Raw genomic sequence first — 11,323 nt, forward strand, 5'->3', positions numbered from 1 at the left:
TGGAGGACCTAGTCTTTGTGATAAAACTGTGAGTGGTCTTAGAGAGATCGGAGACTATGGTGGCTAAGTCAGAGAGACTCTGCTTAGAAGTCTTCATCTGTTGCTGAGAAGGTAGGAATGGTCTGTTATTGAACCTATTCTAGTTTCTTCTACCTTGATTGTTGTTGAAGCCTTGCTGAGGATTCTGTTGATCCCTCCATGAAAAGTTGGATGATTCTTCCATGATGAGTTGTAGGTATTTCCATAAAGCTCATTATTGAAATTTCCTGAGGAATTTCCCATATAGTTAACCTCTCCCATCATGGGTTGATCTGGATTATAGGCTTTTCCTTCATAGGATGCCTCTTGAGTGCTGCCAGCTGCAGCTTGCAATTCAGTCAGATGCTAAGAGATCATGTTGACCTATTGGGTTAGGATCATATTTTGAGCCAATATGACATTCAGAGTGTCTACTTCCATGACTGCTCTTTTTTAAGTAGCTCCACTGTTCACAGGGTTCCTCTCAGAAGTGTACATGAATTGGTTATTTGCACCCATATCAATGAGTTCCTGTGCCTCTTGAGGCATTTTCTTCAAGTGGAGTGATCCACCAGCAGAGTGGTCCAATGCCATCTTAGACATCTTAGATAGATCATCATAGAAGATATCTAGCATGGTCCAGTCTGAAATCATGTTAGGAGGGGACCTTCTGATCAGTTGTTTGTACCTCTCCCAAGCTTCATAGAGGGATTCACCTTCTTTTTGTCTAAAGGTCTGAACTTCCTCCCTAAGCTTGCTCAGCTTCTGAGTTGGAAAGAACTTGATCAAGAATACATTGACTATGTTCTCCCAAGAGTCTAAGCTTTCCTTAGGTTGAGAATCCAGCCATAACCTAGCTCTGTCCCTTACAGCAAAGGGGAAAAGCATAATCTTGTAAATCTCTGGATCCACTCCATTAGTCTTGATAGTATCACAGATCTACAATAAATCATATATGAATCTATTGGGATCTTCCTGTGTAAGTCCATGAAACTGGCAGTTCTGTTGAACTAGAGTGACTAGTTGAGGCTTCAGCTCAAAGTTGTTTGCACCAATGGAAGGTATAGAGATGCTCCGTCCATAGAAGTCAAACGTGGGTGCAGTAAAGTCACATAGGACCTTCCTTGCATCTCCTCTATCATTGGGATAGGCTGCCATCTCTGTATTCTCAGCTTCTTGTTCGAAAAGCTCTGTGAGGTTTTCTCCAGAGTGTTGTGCTCTAGCTTGTTGTAGCCGCCTCCTTAGAGTCCTCTCTGGTTCAGGATCAAGATCAAAGAGAGGTTCTTTATCTCTGTTCTTACTCATAAACAAGAAAAAGAAAACCAAGAAAGAGAAATAATGGAAGTTTCTATGTCAGAGTATAGAGAACTCTATGTGAGATATTTGAAGAAGAAGAAGAAGAATGAATGTGGAAGATGAGATGGAATTCGAAAATATAGGGGGGATTTCAAATTTTAAGAATGAAAAGGGAAACTAGAATTAAAATATTTTTGTTTTTATTTTATTTATATATTTATTTTCAAAAATAATAAGGGAATTAAAAGCTAAGACAACTAATTAACTAAAAAAATTGAAAATTAAATGTGATTTTAGAAGTAGTTTTTGAAAATAAAAGAAAAAAAAGTCAAACAAAGATTTTGAAATAAAGAATTGAAATTTAAAAGTTTTAAATTTAAAAAGAAGATAAGATAAGTAAGTTTTTAAAATTTAAAAAGAAAGATAATGATCTGAAAAAGATTTAAAAATATAAGATTTGAAATTTAAAATTTAAACTTTACTAACAAGAAAACACCAAACTTAAAATTTTTAAATCAAGATAAGAAAAAATAACAAGATTTTCGAAAATTTAAACAAAGATAAAAGAAATTTTTTTTTTGGATTTTTGAATTTTAAAGAAAAAACAACTAAGAGACACCAAACTTAAAAATTTAAGATCAAATGATACTAATTTTCAAAAATTAAAGGAAAAACAACTAAAAGACACTAAACTTAAAATCTTAAAAATCAAACAAGAAAAATTATCAAGAACAATTTGAATATCAAGAAGGGAAAATAAGAACACTTTTGAAAATTCAAAGAAAAAGATGAAAACAAAAAGGGACACTTATTTTTGAAAAATTGGAAAAGAAAAGAGTCGAAAGAAAAATACCAAACTTAAAAACTGACACAAGACTCAAACAAAAGATAAAGATTACTAAAGGAAAGAAAGGTTTTGAAAAGTTTTTTTTAAAAAGAAAATAAGAAACACAAGTAAAAGAGCAAATAGACCATAGAAAGTACCTAATCTAAGCAACAAAATAGTTCGGTAGTTTGTCAATCTCAAAGAATCCCCAGCAACGGCGCCAAAAACTTGGTGCGCAAAATTTAACTCCACACAACTGAACTGGCAAATATACCGGGCCGTCCAAGTAATACCTCAGGTGAGTGAGGGTCAAATCCCACGAGGATTGTCGGATTGAGCAAGCAATGGCTACCTTGTAAATCTTAGTCAAACGATTCGAAAAGATGGTTGTTGGTTAAAAGCATAACCGAATAGTAAAAGAAAAGAATACCAGATTGATTTAAAGAAAACAATGATAACGATTTAGTTAAGGCTTCGGAGATGCTTATTCTTTTCGGACTAACTTTTCTTACTGTCTACTTCAATAACGAATGATTCATTCAATGGCAATCGTAAGTGATTAACTTATGTCCTCTCATCAGGTAAATCTCTTCTAAACCATAGCAATCCACCATATTCGAGTAACTCATGTCCTCTCATCAAGTTAATCCATGGCTTCTCACTATAGCCGAAGGTGAAGCTCTAAGCAATCCACTCCCCTTCACGATCCAATTCAAAATGCCAAAGATAAGGTCAAATCTTCCGGATTAGAGAATGCTGCTTTTCTGACTCTAGCCTTCGAGCCACAGAAACCTCAGTAACCCACGGTCAATGGGATTATATGTCACATATCCAAAGTTGCCCAGGTACTCTCTTGGAATCTGCAATGCATTCTCTAGCTTTAGTTCAATGCTATCCGGGTCAGGACTCACATAAAACCCATGTAGAACAAGGATGAATGTCACAGTTCACCCCCAATTCATTAAGATTGAAGAACGAGAACGCATAAGAGAATATAATCAGACATATTGAAATAGAAACAGTAATATTATTAACCCATAAGAATCAGCAAAGCTCCTAACCCTAATGACAAACCCCATTTTGAGGATTTATCTTGTGCTAATTTCAAAGGGTTTATCAATGATTTCACACATTTTCTGCATGAAAATACAAGGACTTGCATTCCTTTCCTAGTCTTGTCTCATGAAAGAAAACATGCTTATTTTGCACTAAAATTGATACCTCTCTAATCTCCCCTTGATGCCATTCGATGTCGTGACCTGTGTGCTAAGTGGTTTCAGGGTATAGAGTAGGAATGGACAGGAAAAGAGAAGGAAGACGGGTACAAGGAAAGGAAGCATGAGAATTGAAGCTTTGGAAATTTCCGCAAGGGCGCGTGCGCGCACCTGACGCGCCCGCGCGGATAAGAGCAATGTGAAGCCGAGACTACGAGCCAAGCCACGAGCCGGCTTGAGCAGCGGCTAAGCCAGGATCCTCATGGACGCGTACGCGTGCACTCCGCTTCCGCGCATACTCCAGAGCCAAATCCAGGGCGCGCACGCGTACCTTGCGCGTACGCGCCGATGTGCGAAGATGATTTTTTAAAAGTCACGTGACTTAGGCGTGGAGTTGGTTAGAGGTCCTAACTTTTGAGGAGTGCTTTGGCGGGAAGAGGCTTAAGAGGACCAAGGGAGCAAAGGTTGAGGACACTTAGTTCATTTTTCTAATTTTGAGATATTTTTGGGGGAGAGAGGAGAGAGGAGAGAGGACTCAAGTTCTTACTAGGGTTCTTCTTCATCAAAATTCTGGATTTCTACCCATTCCTTGGTGAGATCCATTGCAACTTTCATTCCACTTTGTTCATGTAATAGGTTTTCTTTTCCAATTTCAAGTTGTAGTTGTAATTGTTGACATTTCTTGGATCTAGGATTAAATTCTATGATTTTTGGATTCCATTGATATTGTGAGGTTTTGATTCTCATTGTTGCTCCTTGATACTTGTTGTTAATTTCTTGTGTTGCAATATTTCTAATTTTACTTTTCTCTTCATTTCACCATGACTTTCCTTTTTGCTCATTACATGTTTGATAAAATGTCAATACTAGCTATGGAGTAGAATTTTTGTACTTGGCATAGGGTTTGGATATTGGGAGAAATTGAATAGTTATCTCAATAGTTGATTGAGAGTTAGGGATTGCTAATTGACTTGGAGTGCACTAAAGCTAGATTCCCATAAGGTGAAGCTAGGACTTGTGACTCAAGTTGATTGTTTTTATTTGATTTTCCTCTATACTTAGGGGATAACTAAATGAAGCAAGGCCTAATAGTTGTCAACATTGAATGAGCTATGAGGATAGACTTTCCAATGCCAACCCTAAGTCAGGTCCCTTTGATAAATAATTGATTTTTTGTTTCTCGTTACTTGCTAAGATCTTCAAAGAATTCAACAAAGCTTACTAAATCAATAAGATGCATACTTTGGCAATTCCAAGGGAGAACGACTCGGGAGATTAATACTCTCGGATATAGATTGTAGTTTTGTTTGATGATGGATTTCGCGTTGGTTTAGACTATACTACGATTGATCACTTGATAAATTCTATACCAACAAAAATTCATTTGTCACCTAACTTAGGAGGTTTAGTTGCTCATAGCTTACAGAAAAACAATGATGAATTCAAAAATAGGGTCAAAGAAGTCATTCCTAACATGGGTGATCTTCTCCTTTAAACACTAATATAATAACTAAAGAATACAAAAATAAGATAGACTGGACTCTTAGTGCAAAAATCCACTTCTTGGTCCCACTTGGTGAGTGTTTGGGCAGAGTTTGGGGTGAATCCACGTGTTGAGACTCCTCTTGGGGCGTTGGACGCCAGGCCTGCTCCCTTTGGGCGTTGAAACGCCAGGCAAGGGGTCAGTAGAACGTTCAACTCCTGTTTTAGGCCATCATTTCCAAGGATAATATGTATTATTATATATTTCCGAAAAGTTCTGAAAGTTAGCTTTCCAACGCTACTGAGAGCGCGTCAATTGGACCTATGTAGCTCCAGAAATACTCGTTCGAATGCATGGAGGTCAGAATTTGACAGCATCTGTAGCCCTTTCTCTGTCCATGAATCAGACTTTTCTAAAGCTTGCCAGAATCACACAAAAATCACCTATAAACATAGGAAAAGCACCAAAACTCAAAGTAGCATCCAAAAAGTGATTTTTGTACTAAAACCTACTAAAACTTGATAAAACTTAACAAAACAAAACCAAAAACACTAAGAAAAAGTACTAAAAAGTGTATAAAATATTCGCTCATCAAAAGGCACCAAAAAACTTGGTTCGGGACTTCGAGATTCCTAACAGCTTAACCGGCAAGTGCACCGGGTCATCTAAGTAATACCTTATGTGAGTGAGGGTCGATCCCATGAGGATTGCTGGACTGAGCAAGCAATGGTTGTCAAGTTGTACTTAGTCAAGCAAATTAGAAATGGGTTTGGTGAGTTGCAATTTGCATAAACAATAAATAAGCAAGTAAAGAACATAGTAAACAGTTTGGTGTGAAAGCAGTGTGAGAAAACAGTTAAGGTTTCGGAGATGTTTATCTTTTCAGATTAAAGTTTCTTACCAACTATTTTAACAATGAATGATTCATTCTATGGCAAACCATAAATTTCTAAACCCTAATCTCTTAGTGATTTAGCCTCCTCTAACCTTCATTAACCGCCACTCTCGTGGTCACTTAATTCCGATTAGAAGGCTAAGTTCAGAAAACTAGTTTAACGCCACACCCTAATTATCCAAGACTAACAGGATTATATGTCACATATCCCAATCAGTTCATATAATTAGCAGTTCAGGATGAATTTGATTTCAAGTTGTAGTTCAAGTGAGATAACTCTCTCGAGAATCACAAGAACTCATTTAGAAAAGGGTCATACTCTCGTTCCACCCAGTTCATAAGATTAAGAACAAAAACAATCCTTAGATTTGAATCAAAACATTAATTAAAATAGAAGAATAATAGTTCTAATCCACAGAAATAAACAGAGCTCCTAACCTTAACCAAGAGGTTTAATTGCTCATACTTACAAAGAAAACTAGGGTTCTTCCAAAAGTGTGTCGTGTGAAAGAGAGAAGATCCCAATTACAAGAGATCTTTTCCCTTTTATACTAACCAAATTTGATTTGAAACTAAAATAAAATATTCAATTCTAAATCTAAAATATTTTGTTTGTAAATAAAAATAACTAAAATAAGATAAAAGATAACAATTAAAAGCTAAATCCCACTAAAGATGAGTTTTACCTGAATTTGGGCGTTTTCGTGGCGTTAAACGCTGGTAGGGGGTTCTGGCACTGGTTCTGTTCTCTTTGGGCTTAGCGCCAGGTTCGGTAGTGATTCCAAAAAAAAGTATAGACTATCATATATTATTGAAAAGCTCTGGAAGTTGGCTTTCCAATGTTGAATAAACTACCAATCCGTCCCCTGTCCATTTCTCAAAATGACAACGCGATTCCTCAAGAAAAAAAGATCCACTTTGGTCCCTATCCTTTATTTCGTGACACAATGCGGTCCCTATGACTGTTTCTCCGTCAACTCTGAACAGAAAATACTAACGTGTCAGGTTCAAAAATGGACAGGGACCTAATTGTCTATAAATTTGAATTTGTTAAGGGTTTATTTCTCTTTATATTTTAAACGAAATTTTTTTAAATTATTTTTTTATTCATTATATTAATATGATTTTTCAATAAATTATTGAACATATAGTATGATCAATACAAACTAATTAATAAATTATTCAAATTAAAAAAATATCATTTATTATGAAACTAAATAAATAACTTTCAAATATAATTTTTAAATATATAAATAATAAACATTAAAATCAGTTAATACATTAATAATAACCCTATGATATTAGAGTTATTAATTTAATGCAAAGATATCAAATAAAATTATTAACTTAGTTTAAAGAGATAAAAAATTAAATTTGTTATTACACGGAAAATTTTTACTATATATCAAATAATGTGTTCATTAGTTTTCACTTTATTGTGAAAATTATCTAGATCATAATACTTGATTTTAAGTAAAATATATGTAAATTTAATTGAATTTTAATATACATAAATTTTAATCAATCCATATATATAATACTTTTATTATATTTAGTGTTAGTTGCTTATTCATAGTGTATTTTAATGCAAAATATTAAATAGAATTATTAATTTAGTTTAGAGAGATAAAAAATTAGATTTATTATTACTCAAAAAAATTTTATTATATATCAAATAATGTGTTCATTAATTTCTAATTTATTGTGAAAATTATCTAGATCATAATACTAATATTATATCATAGGATTATTATTATTAATGTATTAACCGTATTTTAGTGTTTATTAAATATTTAAAAATTAAATTTGAGAATTATTTATTTAGTTTCATAATAAATGATATTTTTAAATTTGAATAATTCATTTAAAAATAATATTAATGTAATAAATAAAAAATAATTTGAAAAAGATATCGTTTAAAAAATAAGGACAAATAAATCTTTAACTAATTTAAATTTAGAGACAATTAGGTCCCTGTCTATTTTTGAACCTAATACGTCAGCATTTTCCATTCAGAGTTGACGGAAAAATAGTTACAGGGACTGCGTTGTATTACAAAATAAAGGACAAGGACCAAAGTGGATCATTTTTTTCTTGAGGGGTCGCGTTGTCATTATGAGAAATTGACAAGGGCCGGATTGGTAGTTCACTTTTCCAATGTCATTAGAACTGCATCAAATGGACCTTTGTTGCTCCAATTATGCTCGTTGGAATGAAAGGAGGTCAAGGTTGATAACATCTACTTTCTTCCTTTATTTTTGAACAAAACTATGCTAAATTCGTCCGAATTTCACCTGAAATAATAAAAACACCAAAATAACTCAAAGTAGCATCAAAAGAAGATTTTGTACTAAAATATAATAAAACTTAATAAATCCTAACTAAAAACAACTAGAAAATGAAGGGGAAAAGGGTATAAGATGCTCACGCATCATCGCCTCTGTGGTTGCACAACTGGTTTGGCATCATCCTCAAGTAAGATCTTGTGCATACACCTGGTTGGACCAATCCCCCTTAAATCACTGATGGTCCATCCGAGAGATGTTTTATGACTCTTGAGTACCTAAAGTAGCACCTCCTCCTCCTCATGTCTCAGAGAGGAGCTAATAATCACTGGATAAGTATCTTGCTCTCCCAGGAAGGCATACTTCAAAGAGGGAGGTAAGGGCTTCAACTCAAGCTTTGGAGGCCCTTCCTCAATGCTAGGCATGTGAGACTTCTCCTTCTAAGGTGGTGAATCATCAATCTCAAGTAAATCATTCTTAGAAGGAGAATCCAGAGCATCATCAAGCTTTTCCACTTCAATTCCCTCTTCAATCAAAGGGTCAATCATATCAACTCTCATACACCCTTTAGAGTCATTAGGGTGTTGCAAGGCCTCGAGCAAATTAAGGACAATTTCCTCTTCGTTGACCCTCAAAGTCAATTCACCCTTTTGAACATCAATAAGGGCTCTTCTTGTGGCCAAAAAGGGTCTTCCAAGAATAATAGAGGAATTTTTGTCCTCTTCCATATCCAATATGACGAAATCGTCAGGAAAGATAAAAGGTCCTACTTTCACAAGTAAATTCTCAAAAACTCCAAGGGTGTATTTAATAGAACGATCAGCAAGTTGAAGAGAAATACGAGTAGGCTTTACCTCATCAATTTAAAACTTTCTCATCAATGAAAGAGGCATGAGGTTGATGCTAGCTCCAAGATCACATAAACCTCTTTGAATAATGATATCTCCAATGATACAAGGAATCAGAAAACTTCCCGGATCTTGAAATTTCTTTAGGAGATTTTTTTTGGATAATTGCACTACACTCCTTAGTTATTGCCACTGTCTCACTTTTCTTTCCAATCCCTCTTGTTACTCAACAAATCCTTCATAAACTTTGCATAAAGATGAATTTTCTCAAGGGCCTTTGCAAAAGAGATGTTGATCTGAAGCTTCTAAAAGACTTCCAAAAATTTGGAAAATTGCTTGTCTTTGGATGCCTTCTGAAGTCTTTGAGGGTATGGCATCTTAGGCTTATATTCAAGAGCCTCAGGCAATGTCAGATGTGTATCAAGAGTGACCAGAAAGGGGTTGTTAGTGTGTCTAGCTGGGACATGTTCCACCTCTTTATTTTTCCCTTCCGGAGTTTTTTCTTCAGCCGGTTCCTCACAATCCTTAGCCTTTGATCCTACTATTTTCCACTTCTCAATTGTACGGCCTTGTACTCTTCTCTTGGGTTGGGCAGTGTATCATTAGAAAGAGTATTTGAAGGTCTCTCAGGTGCTTGTTTGCTCAACTAACCCACTTGAATCTCTAAGTTTCTGAGTGAGGCTCTAGTTTTCTGCATAAAGCTATGTTAATTCTTGGAGAGTTCCGCAACAATAGATGCTAAGTCAGGGACACTTGAGGTTGAGAAGGTGCTTGCTGTGGTGAAGAGGCTTGAAATTGACGATTGTTGAAATAATTCTGATTGAACCCACTCTGAGAGTTGTTGTTAAAATTCGGTTGTTGCCTTAGAGGTCGCTCTCTCCAGCCAAAGTTTGGGTGATTCCTCCACCCTTGATTAAAATTCTTGGAATAGGCATCATTGTTGGGGTTTCTAGAAGAATTTTCCATATAGTTAACTTGTTCAAGAACAAACTGGCTATAGTCGTAAGTCTCACCTTGAGGGAAGCTGTCACTCATATCATAGGAAGTATCTTGAGCATTAATAGCTGAGACTTGCATTCCACTCAAGTGTTGTGTAAGAGCATTGATTTGTTGAGACATAGCCTTGTTTTTGGCAAGAATAGTATCCAAGGTATCCAATAAAATCCATAGCTTCATCAGAGGTCTTCATGTGAAGTGACCCTCCTACAGAATTATCTAGAGATATTCTAGCAGTCTTAGAAACTCCATCATAGAAAATCTGCAACTGTATCCAGTCTGAGAACATATCAGGGGGACACTTCCTGAGCATCAGATTGTACCTTTCCCAAGCTTCATAAAGAGACTTACTCTCTCTCTCTATCTAAAGGTCTAAACGTTTGTCCTCAGCTTAGTCAGCCTCTGAGGTGAAAAAAATTTAGTTAGAAACCTGTTGACCACCTTATCCCAAGTATCCAAGCTCTCCTTAGGCTGAGTGTCAAGCCACTGCTTAGCTATGTCCCGTACACCAAATGGGAAGAGAAGTAGCGTGTAGACATCAGGAATAACTCCAGTAGTATTCACAGTTTCATAGATCTGCAGGAAATTAGAAATAAACAAGTTGGGATCTTCGTATGGGAGTTTGTAAAATTGGCAATTTTGCGACACCAGAGATATCAACTGAGGCTTCAGCTCAAAATTGTTAATAGCAACAAGGGGTACAACAATGCTATTTCCATAGAAATCTGGGTTAGGAGCAGTATAAGAGCCAAGTGTTCTCCTGGGTTATTCAGGAATATTAGGAAGATTAACACTATTGGCATTAATCAAATTGTTGTTATTGTTGACCTCCATAGTGGACTCTTCAGTTTTATTCTGAGAGTTATCCCTGAGATTATCAGCAGCCTTGTAAGCTCTAGCCTACTACAAACGCCTTCTTACAGTCCTCTCAATCTCAGGGTCAAAGTCTAGAAGGGGTTCTTTGTCCCTGTTCCTGCTCATAAACAGACAAAAAATAAAGAAAAGTGAAAATCTCTACGCCAGAGTGTAGAGAATTCCCAGTGAAGTATCCTGTATAACAGAAATAAAGTAAAATGAACTAAATGAATAATTCTAACAATTCAAAAATCACACAGAGAAATAGACCACTAAAATAAAAAAATAATGAAAAGAAAAATAATCAGGAAAATAAAATAAAATTACTAAAGGAGGACACCAAACTTAATTTCAAAAATTAAGAAAAAACTTTAACTAAAATAAAGCTTAAATTTTCAAAAATTTTGAAGAGAAAAACAAATAAAAATCAAAATCTAAAAATGCCTAATCTAACCAATTAGACAATAGTTAGTTGTCAATCACAGTCAATCCCCGACAACGGTGCCAAAAACTTGGTGCGGAATTAGAATACCACAACTGAACCGGCAAGTGCACCAGGTCGTACCAAGTAATACCTCAGGTGAGTGACGGTCGACCTCACGAGGAT

The 11,323-nt window shown here is 35.5% G+C and overlaps 1 non-coding gene across 1 annotated transcript; it reads left to right on the plus strand.

Annotated features, from left to right (window-relative positions):
* Positions 1-665: 665 nt before the first annotated feature.
* LOC127743667 (small nucleolar RNA R71) lies at positions 666-774 on the plus strand. Its single transcript, XR_008005051.1, has one exon. It is a non-coding gene; the product is annotated as a small nucleolar RNA R71 (small nucleolar RNA).
* Positions 775-11,323: the final 10,549 nt, after the last annotated feature.

The sequence above is a fragment of the Arachis duranensis genome, chromosome 10, assembly GCF_000817695.3.
Source record: "Arachis duranensis cultivar V14167 chromosome 10, aradu.V14167.gnm2.J7QH, whole genome shotgun sequence".
In the NCBI taxonomy this organism is placed as follows: domain Eukaryota; kingdom Viridiplantae; phylum Streptophyta; class Magnoliopsida; order Fabales; family Fabaceae; genus Arachis; species Arachis duranensis.